This window comes from Bubalus kerabau, chromosome 14, assembly GCF_029407905.1.
Source record: "Bubalus kerabau isolate K-KA32 ecotype Philippines breed swamp buffalo chromosome 14, PCC_UOA_SB_1v2, whole genome shotgun sequence".
Taxonomy (NCBI): Eukaryota; Metazoa; Chordata; class Mammalia; order Artiodactyla; family Bovidae; genus Bubalus; species Bubalus kerabau.
The window spans coordinates 49,313,740-49,326,188 of NC_073637.1; positions in this window are offsets into that span (position 1 = coordinate 49,313,740).

A 12,449-nucleotide genomic window follows, 5' to 3' on the forward strand; every position below is an offset into this window, starting at 1 on the left:
TGTGAGTGAACAAGAGTAGACTCAGATTTCAAGAAGAAATTACTGTTCATCTATCTGCCTTGAGTACATAAAGCTAGAGGAGACCTTTTGACAAATGCAACCATCACTGGCCAAAGTACTTTCTGTGTCTGTAAGACATTTTGCACTTAAGAGACTCTGCAAAAATAGGAGTAGTCCATATTTCAGAACTTCCATTAAGCTGTCATACACCTTCTCTGCATTTTCCGCCTTATAGCAAACCTTGGATTAATAACATTTTCTATACTTAGTGAGGGTTTCCCCTCTCACCTGCCCAACCATCCTGCGCTCTGCTTCCACTATCACAGTCTAATAATTTTAATGTGAGCTGCACAAGATCAAACCCAGATCTTGGGCCCTTGAGTAATTGTGAATCATTTAGCAACTGCAAGCCCATCTTTAATGAAGGCTGGAAAGGCTTGAAAGTTTTGAGCTTTTCTTTTCCCCACATGAACTGTGCCATAGAGTAGTGATAATCATTCTGATAAGCAAATGTGCCTTTTCTGAAATTCTAGATAAAACTCCTCCCCACCCCAATACCTGAGTATGAGAAATTGTAAATAAAAGCTAGTCATTTAATTTTGTTTTGTGTATTTTATATATATGATAAAGTTGAGACACTATAGATACTCTATAGATGTAAATATATTTTAATTAAGCACTTCAGGCTATTGAAAGTGACTGGTTTTCAAAGTGTGTTTTTCAATAAGTAATACAGTCACTCAAAACAATTTTCCACCCATCTCACTGAAACATTATGTATATTTATATCCAAATACATATATATATATATATATATATATATATATATACACACACACCTATGTACATAAACCAGAGAAGGCAATGGCACCCCACTCCAATACCCATGGATGGAGGAGCCTGGTAGGCTGCAGTCCATAGGGTCACTAACAGTTGGACACGACTGAGCAACTTCACTTTCACTTTTCACTTTCATGCATTGGAAAAGGAAATGGCAACCCACTCCAGTGTTCTTGCCTGGAGAATTCCAGGGACGGCAGAGCCTGGTGGGCTGCCGTCTATGGGGTCACACACAGTCGGACACGACTGAAGCGACTTAGCAGCAGCAGCAGCAGCATGTACATAAACAAAATTCTAGTTTCTCATTCTTTAAGTAGAAAAATTGAGGCCATATTCAAGATCAGTGAGTTATTTAGGTCATTCAGTGTTTTCAAGAATGTGTGGGTTGCAGTTATAATTCCATAGCTAATGACCCTCAGTAATACTGTGAGTATTATTCAACAGCTGCTAAAATTTCCTCTGAAGGTGTATGGTCATCATCATCACCATTATGATCAGTACAATTGCCTTTTTCAAATGAGGCAGAATTCACTACTCCTCAGGATAGTGGGTCCAGAAGAGAGAATGCAAAAAACGAAAAAAAGCATTACTTGACTTTCTTCACTTCTAGTCTACTCACCTCAATCCCACCTTGTCACCTCACCAAGAAATTTTGCTTCTTTAATGTTAAACAAGGGAACTGAAGGCCATCTCTCTATCTCTCTCTTTTTTTTTTTTTTTTTGGCCGCACTGTGCAGCATATGGGATCATAGTTCCCCAACCAGGGATTGAACCCTCACCCCCTGCAGTGGAAGCACAGAGTCTTACCCACTGGACAGCCAGGGAACTCCCTGAAGTCCTCCTCTTGACCCTCAACTCAGTTTTCATGTTATTTATGTAGCTATAACAAGCTGGGGAGGGGCATAAAGTTTTAGAGCGTGCATTTTGGAATATCACAAACATGGGCTTGAATTAGTTCTATTATGTGTTAGCTTTGGGAAGTTCATTTATACCCTCTGAGCTATTTCCCATCTGTAACATGGAGGTTGGGCTTCCCAGGTGGATCAGCAGTAAAGAATCTGCCAGCAGTGCTGGAGACCCTGGAGACTTGGGTTCAATCTCTGGGTTGGGAAGATTCCCTGGAGGAGGGCATGGCAACCCACTCCAGTATTCTTGCCTGGAGAATCTCATGGACAGAGGAGCCTTGAGGGTTACAGTAAATGGGGTTTCAAAGAGTCGGACACGACTGAAGCGACTGAACACGCACGCATGAACAACATGGAGGTTATCATACATACGTCATAAAATTTAGCTGACAGTCAAATAAGAACATTTATTTAATTTCTCAACCCAGTACCTGACACCTTGCCAGGCCCTAATAATGTTATTATCAACGTTATTGTCAACAATGTATCACTATTGTGACTATCCTTTAGAAAAGGTTAACTGTAGTCTCTCCTTCCAGCCATCAATTCAGTGTCTCCAGTCCTTTCTCCAAGACTCCTGAACGGACATGCCAATTTCAGGCTGTTAGTGCAGACTCACTGAGCACTAAGATGGGGTGGCATTTGTGGGGCACAGAAGGAGGTGGGGGCAGCCTCTCTCGCTCTGAGTGAAGCTGGAACATGAAGCTGGCTGGATGTGTGGCTGAGGGTAGCACAGCCAAAAAAGGCCATCTGGACCAGTGCAGACAGGGCCTTCAGGAAGCCTGTGGGGCCTCTGACTAAACTAAGTTATTTGGCTTCTAATCAACTTAATGTTAAAATTCTCCAAGCCCTCCTGTCTGAGATGCTAATTCCTCCTAAAGAGGTGTGTGATGTATACCGAAGCCCACATCAATCAGGACGGTGATTTTTCTTCTGCTTCACTTCACTCCTGTCAGCTGGACTGATTCACTGGAAAGTAGAGATTTTCCTTTATAATAAAGCAAAACCCTAATTTGAATAAACACTGCTGCCAGACCCTCACTTTAAGAGCCTGAACACGTTTGGGGTGGGGAGGTGGTTTGTGGCTTTGTCACTCCAATAATACTTCTCATAGAATAGATGCCAGGTTCGTTTTCTTGTTAGGAAAGTGGTCAAGCTTTTTTGAGCCAACCGTACCTTCTGGAAGCACCCAGCCCTTGACTTCCAAACCTTCTAAAAATTGTCTGAAGGTCAAGAGTATCCTGAATTCCAATGTAACATTAGTATAGAAGCTGTCTCCTCCAACATGTTAATTAGTGATAGAATTCTATTTTAAGTCACAGAATGCATCCTGTAATTACTTTCTTAACTTCATTACCTGCTTCAGCCAGGTATATGGCATTCAGAGATGTCTAATTGTGTCAACATTCCCACAAGTTAATCAAGACCTTCCAATTAGAACCCTGTATTATAAAGTTAGCCTCTGGTGCTAGGGCAGGGGGAATTTGAGATCAGACACTCTACCTCATTTTCCATTGCATCACCTTGAGTTCCTCAGATACAGGGCTAGGCATATAAAACTGCTCAGTCAATGTTTACTGAAATGATAACAGCAGTTGCCACTGGAAGATTTATTTCTGAGTCTCCATGGATTTGCAGCCTTATGGTCAAGTAGCCTTAAAGGAAGATCTCAGTAAGCAATTCTCTGCAACTCAGACAAGCAAATAGTGTGTATGTGTGTGTTTTAGGTAGATTGAAGGTTGGAGAGAGGAGGCAGATATACTCTTGTGGAAAGAGATAAATCTATTATATAATCTCTACAATATAGTGCCTATAGTAATTGCTGCAGTTAGTAATAATAATAATAGCTGCTGATTATATGATGGTTTGGGGCTTTGATATGCAGATGATACCACCCTTATGGCAGAAAGTGAAGAACTAAAGAGCCTCTTGATGTAAGTGAAAGAGGAGAGTGAAAAAGTTGGATTAAAGCTCAACATTCAGAAGACGAAGATCATGGCATCCGGTTCCATCATTTCATGGCAAATAGATGGGAAAACAGTGGAAACAGTGGCTGACTTTATTTTTGGGGTCTCCAAAATCACTGCACATGGTGATTGCACCCATGAAATTAAAAGACGCTTACTTCTTGGAAGGAAAGTTATGACCAACCTAGACAGCATATTCAAAAGCAGGGACATTACTTTGTCAACAAAGGTCCGTCTAGTCAAGGCTATGGTTTTTCCAGTGGTCATGTATGGATATGAAAGTTGGACTATAAAGAAAGCTGAGTGCCAAAGAATCAATGCTTTTGAACTATGGGTGTTGGAGAAGACTCTTGAAAGTCCCTTGGACTGCAAGGAGATCCAGCCAGACCATCCTAAAGGAGATGAGTCCTGGCTGTTGATTGGAAAGACTGATGTTGAAGCTGAAACTCCAATACTTTGGCCACCTGATGCGAAGAGCTGACTCATTTGAAAAGACCCTGATTCTGGGAAAGATTGAGGGCAGGAGGAGAAGGGGATGACAGAGGATGAGATGGTTGGATGGCATCACTGACTCAATAGACATGAGTTTGGGTAGGCTCTGGGAGATGGTGATGGACAGGGAGGCCTGGCGTGCTGTGGTTCATGAGGTCGCAAAGAGTCGGACACAACTGAGCGACTGAACTGAACTGAACTTAGGGCTTCGTGAGTGGCACTAGTGGTAAAGAACCTGCCTGCTGGTGACGTAAGAGACGTGAGTTCGATCCCTGGGTCAGGAAGATCCCCTGGAGGAGGGCATGGCAACACACTCCAGTATTCTTGCCTGGAGAATTCCATGGACAGAGGAGCCTGGTGGGCTACAGCCTATAGGGTTGCAGAGTCAGATACGACTGAAGCGACTGAGCATGCAGACATGCACATGTGACGATTTACAGTTCACCTCTGATATCCCATTTGGTCTCCATAACAACTGAAGGGAGATTCTTATTCCCATCTTAGTTATGGGGAGATAGCACTCCAGAGTTAGCTGTGAATAATTTACAGAACACAATTGGCTCTGTTGATGGCTATCCCAATTAACTTACTTCCACCTATTCCCATCTGCTCCCTACACTCCTTTTCCTTAAGGGTGTGATCAGAGATCATGAGCCATTCCTATGTTTTAGAAGTTGATGATGTGAACTTGGGCAAACTTTGGGAGATGGTGAGGGACAGAGAGGCCTGGCGTGCTGCAGTCCATGGGGTCACAGAGTCGGACACAACTAGGCGACTGAACAATAACATATTCCATAATCATTCATTTGACAAACTATCCCATGATTACTTAGATGCTAGGCACAATGATAGTTTCTAGGGGAAAATAAAAAGCTACCATGGGCTTCCTTGGTAGCTCAGCTGGTAAAGAAACTGCTTGCAATGCAGGAAACCCCAGTTCGATTCGTAGATTGGGAAGATCCACTCCAATATTCTTGGGCTTCTCTGGTGGCCCAGACGGTAATGAATCAATGCAGGAGACCTGGGTTCTATCCCTGGGTCAGGAAGAGCTCCTGGTGATGGGAACAGCTACCCACTCTAGTATTCTGACCTGGAGAATTCCATGGACAGAGGAGCCTGGTGGGTTACAGTCTATTGGGTCGAAAAGAGTGACTTTCATTTTAATATAAAGATAATTGCTTTTAAGGGACTCAAAATCTAATTGGAAAAGTCATAATTATAAATAAATATTTTTGTGGAATGTGATAAGTGCCTACAAACAGTCAAACAAGCAAGGAAGGTAGATGAACTAACTTTCTGAGAGAATAAGGCAGAATAACATCAGATTCAATCTTTGGCAAGACTCTGGAGGATGAATAGGAGATTTTGTTGTTTTGGTTTTCTTCCAGTTTTATTGAGATATAATTGACATATAATATTTTTAAGTTTAGGGTGTATAACATAATGATTTAACATATGTACATGTTGCAAAATGATTACCACAATAATTTAGTTAATCTCAATCATCTCACATAGTCACTTTTGTTTTCTTATAACGAGAACTTTAAAGATCTACTCTTTCAGCAACTTTCAAATGTATAATACATTATTGTTACATATAGTCACCCTATTGTACATTATATCCCCAGAACTTGTTTGTTGTATAACTGGAAATCTGTAGAATATGATTTTTTTAGGAAGAGAAAAAGGGAAGGGAGGGCATCTTAGGGAGGGAAATGAGCCAAAGCCCAGAGCTGTGAACTGTGATGGCCTGCTCATGAACAGGTGAGATGCTCAGTGTGTTACAAGTACAGAATACTTGTGAACAGTGATAATAGATGAAACTGGAAGGTGAAATCAGACCAGACAACCTCAACTGAGCAGGCTAGTTTTTAACCCTGTGTGAGATTAATATATTCAGAATGTAGTTTTTTAAAAGGCAATAAGGTTTGTAAATAATAAACTTCACAGTTCCTTCTCTAGAGAAAGGCCAAGTTGTCCCAGACCAGGTATGGATAGGCTGTGGGCCTTGAAGTCAATGGTGGGGATTGTATGGGTACTATGACTTTTCCTTGGTGGTTGCATGGAGAAAGGGGACAGCTCCTACAGACCCAGAAAAGGAACTCATGCCTTAAAATTCACACACACACACACACACAGTAAGCTAAACACCACACTCAGGGAACTACAACCCATAACCAGTGTCAGGAGGGTCATTAGGTAGAGGTGGGAGCCAGGTTGACTAAATGACTAGTGAATCTCCATGATCCTGAGACGGATCTCCCTTCCAGAGCTTTTGTGCTGTCTGCCATCAGCACCATTTAAATAAGATGGTAATAAAATAAAGGCTTCCCTGGTGGTGCTTGTGGTAAAAAACCCGCTTGCCAACGCAGAAGCCATGAGGGACTCAGGTTTGAGCCCTAGGTCAGGAAGATCCCCTGGAGGAGGGTATGGCAACCCATTCCAGTATTCTTGCCTGGAGAATCCCATGGACAGAGGAACCTGGTGGGCTACAGTCCATGGGGTCAAAAACAGTCAGACACGACTGAAGCGACTTAGCATGCACATACGGGTGTGATAAAATAAACCCATACTTGGTTTTATTTTTCCCTGTTTCATTTTATTTTCACTTTTAAGGCATATCTGTGTCTGTGTGTGTTTGTATTTTTAAAAACAAAGCATTTCTTTACAGGGATTTTTTGATACTTGATAAATCTTTGATGAATTTGTTTGAAAATGTATTTTGCCAAAACAACAAAGCTGCAGAATTGTAGCAAACCACTTTTCTGCTCAAATGGTAAAGAATCTGCCTGCAATTCAGGAGACCTGGGTTTGATCCCTGGGTTGGGAAGATCCCCTGGAGGAGGGCATGGCAATCCACTCCAATATTCTGGCCTGGAGAATCCCATTGTCAGAAGAGCCTGGCCGGCTACAGTCCATAGGGTCGCAAAGAGTCGGGCACGACTGAGCAACTAAGCGCAGCATACACAGCACGTTTCTGCTGTAATTCCTCCTTCCATCCAATGGAGGTCTTCCCTTTGACTAAACTTCCAGCGTTTCTCCCTGCGGTGTGCAGGGCTCTGTCCAGCTGAGCCCAGCATGCCCCTCTTCCCCTGGCCTTATTTTCTTTTCTTCAGACACGCCCAGTTCTTCCTGCCTCATGCCTTCACACATGCTGCCTCCCCTTCCCTCCACCATTGTGCATGACTGGCTCCTTCCTAACATCTGGGCTAAGCCAGGGACCTACATAAAGGTCCTACATGATCATAAAGGACCTACATGACCACCCTGTGTAGATATCCCACACTGGTCAATACCATATCATCTGCTTTTATTTGCTTCTTGCCACTTGGCACCATCTGAAAATGTCTTATTTATGTCTTTATTTCTTTATTGTCCATATTCCCTACTAGAATATAGGTACCATCATCATCCCTGGATCCTCATGTCTACCACAGAGCCTGGCACATCCTAACTGTTAAAATCACTTTAAATAAACAAGTAGATTAAAAAGCAAAATCAGTTTTAGGGTGACTTAAATTCTGCCCTACCCTGGCATTAGTATTAAACTGCTCCAATTTCTATTGGCTTTGCTAGTAATGGAGGGAAATGGCCGTCTGTTACTGTACTTGCATCAAGTTATTTCAATGTCCTCTATCCAAGATATGTGTAACTTATGAATCATTTTACTCTATTATCCTCAACCTCCTACCCTTCTGTCTACTGTATCCCATTCTCCATCCCATGTCCCCAATTTCCCAGTTTATTCTATTTTTGTGCACAATCAGATCAGATCAGATCAGTCACTCAGTCATGTCCGACTCTTTGCCACCCTATGGATCACAGCACGCCAGGCCTCTCTGTCCATCACCAACTCCCGGAGTTCACTCAGACTCATGTCCATCGAGTCAGTGATGCCATCCAGCCATCTCATCCTCTGCCATCCCCTTCTCCTCCTGCCCCCAATCCCTCCCAGCATCAGAGTCTTTTCCAATGGGTCAACTCTTTGCATGAGGTGGCCAAAGTACTGGAGTTTCAGCTTTAGCATCATTCCTTCCAAAGAAATCCCAGGGCTGATCTCCTTCAGAATGGACTGGTTGGATCTCCTTGCCGTCCAAGGGACTCTCAAGAGTCTTCTCCAACACCACAGTTCAAAAGCGTCAATTCTTTGGCGCTCAGCCTTCTTCACAGTCCAACTCTCACATCCATACATGACCACAGGAAAAACCATAGCCTTGACTAGACAGACCTTTGTTGGCAAAGTAATGTCTCTGCTTTTGAATATGCTATCTAGGTTGGTCATAACTTTCCTTCCAAGGAGTAAGCGTCTTTTAATTTCATGGCTGCAGTCACCATCTGCAGTGATTTTGGAGCCCAGAAAAATAAAGTCTGACACTGTTTCCACTGTTTCCCCATCTATTTGCCATGAAGTGATGGGACTGGATGCCATGATCTTCGTTTTCTGAATGTTGAGCTTTAAGCCAACTTTTTCACTCTCCACTTTTACTTTCATCAAGAGGCTTTTTAGTTCTTCACTTTCTGCCATAAGGGTGGTGTCATCTGCATATCTGAGGTTATTGATATTTCTCCCAGCAATCTTGATTCCAGCTTGTGTTTCTTCCAGTCCAGTGTTTCTCATGATGTACTCTCCATATAAGTTAAATAAACAGGGTGACAATATACAGCCTTGACGTAGTCCTTTTCCTATTTGGAACCAGTCTGTTGTCCCATGTCCAGTTCTAACTGTTGCTTCCTGACCTGCATACAAATTTCTCAAGGGGCAGATCAGGTGGTCTGGTATTCCCATCTCTTGAAGAATTTTCCACACAGCCAAAGGCTTTGGCATAGTCAATAAAGCAGAAATAGATGTTTTTCTGGAACTCTCTTCCTTTTTCCATGATCCAGCGGATGTTGGCAATTTGATCTCTGGTTCCTCTGCCTTTTCTAAAACCAGCTTGAACATCAGGAAGTTCATGGTTCACATATTGCTGAAGCCTGGCTTGGAGAATTTTGAGCATTACTTTATTGGCATGTGAGATGAGTGCAATTGTGCAGTAGTTTGAGCATTCTTTGGCATTGCCTTTCTTTGGGATTGGAATGAAAACTGACCTTTTTCAGTCCTGTGGCCACTGCTGAGTTTTCCAAATTTGCTGGTATATTGAGTGCAACACTTTCACAGCATCATCTTTCAGGATTTGGAATAGCTCAACTGGAATTCTTTCACCTCCACTAGCTTTGTTCGTAGTGATGCTTTCTAAGGCCCACTTGACTTCACATTCCAGGATGTCTGGCTCTAGGTCAGTGATCACACCATCGTGATTATCTGGGTCGTGAAGATCTTTTTTGTACAGTTCTGTGTATTCTTGCCACCTCTTCTTAATATCTTCTGCTTCTGTTAAGTCCATACCATTTCTGTCCTTTATCGAGCTCATCTTTGCTTGAAATGTTCCTTTGGTATCTGATTTTCTTGGAGAGATCTCTAGTCTTTCCCATTCTGTTGTTTTCCTCTATTTCTTTGCATTGATCGTTGAAGAAGGCTTTCTTATCTCTTCTTGCTATTCTTTGGAACTCTGCATTCAGATGTTTATATCTTTCCTTTTCTCCTTTGCTTTTCGCTTCTCTTCTTTTCACAGCTATTTGTAAGGCCTCCCCAGACAGCCATTTTGCTTTTTTTGCATTTCTTTTACATGGGGATGGTCTTGATCCCTGTCTCCTGTACAATGTCACGAACCTCATTCCATAGTTCATCAGGCACTCTATCTATCAGATCTAGGCCCTTAAATCTATTTCTCACTTCCACTGTATAATCATAAGGGATTTGATTTAGGTCATACCTGAATGGTCTAGTGGTTTTCCCTACTTTCTTAAATTTCAGTCTGAATTTGGCAATAAGGAGTTCATGGTCTGAGCCACAGTCAGCTCCTGGTCTTGTTTTTGCTGACTGTATAGAGCTTCTCCATCTTCGGCTGCAAAGAATATAATCAATCTGATTTCGGTGTTGACCATCTGGTGATGTCCATGTATAGAGTCTTCTCTTGTGTTGTTGGAAGAGGGTGTTTGTTATGACCAGTGCATTTTCTTGGCAAAACTCTATTAGTCTTTGCCCTGCTTCATTCTGTATCCCAAGGCCAAATTTGCCTGTTACTCCAGGTGTTTCTTGACTTCCTACTTTTGCATTCCAGTCCCCTATAATGAAAAGGACATCTTTTTTGGGTGTTAGTTCTAAAAGGTCTTGTAGGTCTTCATAGAACCATTCAACTTCAGCTTCTTCAGCATTACTGGTTGGGGCATAGACTTGGATTACTGTGATATTGAATGGTTTCCCTTGGAAAGGAACAGAGATCATTCTGTCGTTTTTGAGACTGCATCCAAGTACTGCATTTTGGACTCTTTTGTTGACCATAATGGCTACTCCATTTCTTCTGAGGGATTCCTGCCCGCAGTAGTAGATATAATGGTCATCTGAGTTAAATTCACCCATTCCAGTCCATTTCAGTTCGCTGATTCCTAGAATGTCGACATTCAGTCTTGCCATCTCTTGTTTGACCACTTCCAATTTGCCTTGATTCATGGACCTGACATTCCAGGTTCCTATGCAATATTGCTCTTTACAGCATTGGACCTTGCTTCTATCACCAGTCACATCCACAGCTGGGTATTCTTTTTGCTTTGGCTCCATCCCTTCATTCTTTCTGGAGTTATTTCTCCATTGATCTCCAGTAGCATATTGGGCACCTACTGACCTGGGGAGTTTCTCTTTCAGTATCCTATCATTTTGCCTTTTTATACTGTTTATGGGGTTCTCAAGGCGAGAATACTGAAGTGGTTTGCCATTCCCTTCTCCAGTGGACCACATTCTGTCAGATCTCTCCACCATGACCCGCCCATCTTGGGTTGCCCCACGGGCATGGCTTAGTTTCATTGAGTTAGACAAGGCTGTGGTCCTAGTGTGATTAGATTGACTAGTTTTCTGTGAGTATGGTTTCAGTGTGTCTGCCCTCTGATGCCCTCTTGCAACACCTACGGTCTTACTTGGGTTTCTCTTACCTTGGGCGTGGGGTATCTCTTCATGGCTGCTCCAGCAAAGCGCAGCCATTGCTCCTTACCTTGGACGAAGGATATCTCCTCACCGCCACCCTTCCTGACCTTCAACGTGGGATAGCTCCTCTAGGCCCACAATAGGAGAGGAATTTACACTTATTATCTGGGCTAGCAAACTTGATACTATGCTAAGCATTTTATATGCATGATCTCAATGCAGTTTACTTTAAACACCTTCCAAATTTTGTCAGGTCCTACAAATTTGCATTATAATCACCTTCGGGGTTATATCCAAAACAGTTATTGCCCAAACCTATGTCAAACGATTTTCCCTATGTTTTCTTCAAGTAGTTTTATAATTCCTGATCTTCCCTCTAAATCTTTAATCCATTTTGAGTTGATTTTGTACACAGTGTGAAATGAAGATACAATTTCATTTTTCTGCACATGGATCTCCAGTTTTCCCAATATCATTGATAAAAGAGACTATACATTCCAAATTGTGTGTTCTTGGTACCTTACTGGAGATCAGTTGGCCATAAATGCATGGACGTATTTTAGGGCCTTTATTCTGTGGTATTGGTCTATAGTTTGTTTTTATGCCAGTACCATATTGTTGATTCCTGTTGTTTTGTGATATATTTTGAAACCAGGAAGTGTAATGCCTACAGTTTTGTTTTGCTCAAGATTGCAATTCATTTTTTCAGGGTCTTTTGTGGCTCAGTATGAATTTTAGGATTTTTTTTTCTATTTCTGTGATAAACTGCAATGAAATTTTGATAGGAATTACATTGAATCTGTAGATAATTTTGAGTAATATAGATATTTTAACAGTATTAATTCTTCCAATCTATGAACACATGATACATTGCCATTTATCTGTGTCTTCTTCAGTTTCTTTCATCAGTATCTTATGGTTTTCAATGTACAGATTTTTTTTACCTCCTTAGATAAATTTATTACTAAGTATTTCATTCTTATATATTCCAGCACTAACATTCCAAGCTTATCTAATCCTCAAGTCATTGCCCAGTAATTTCTATTGTACAGTGAGAAGCACTGATACCTCAGTAATTGGAGAGAGAAATGAAGTGAAATATTTTAGAGCCATCAGTAAAATTTCATTAGGAAATGGGACTGATTTCATGATTTGATTGCACCTGAGCAATGCTTCTATAAAATACATTTTTTAAGGAAGAATGCAGATATGTTTACTTCTCAGAGT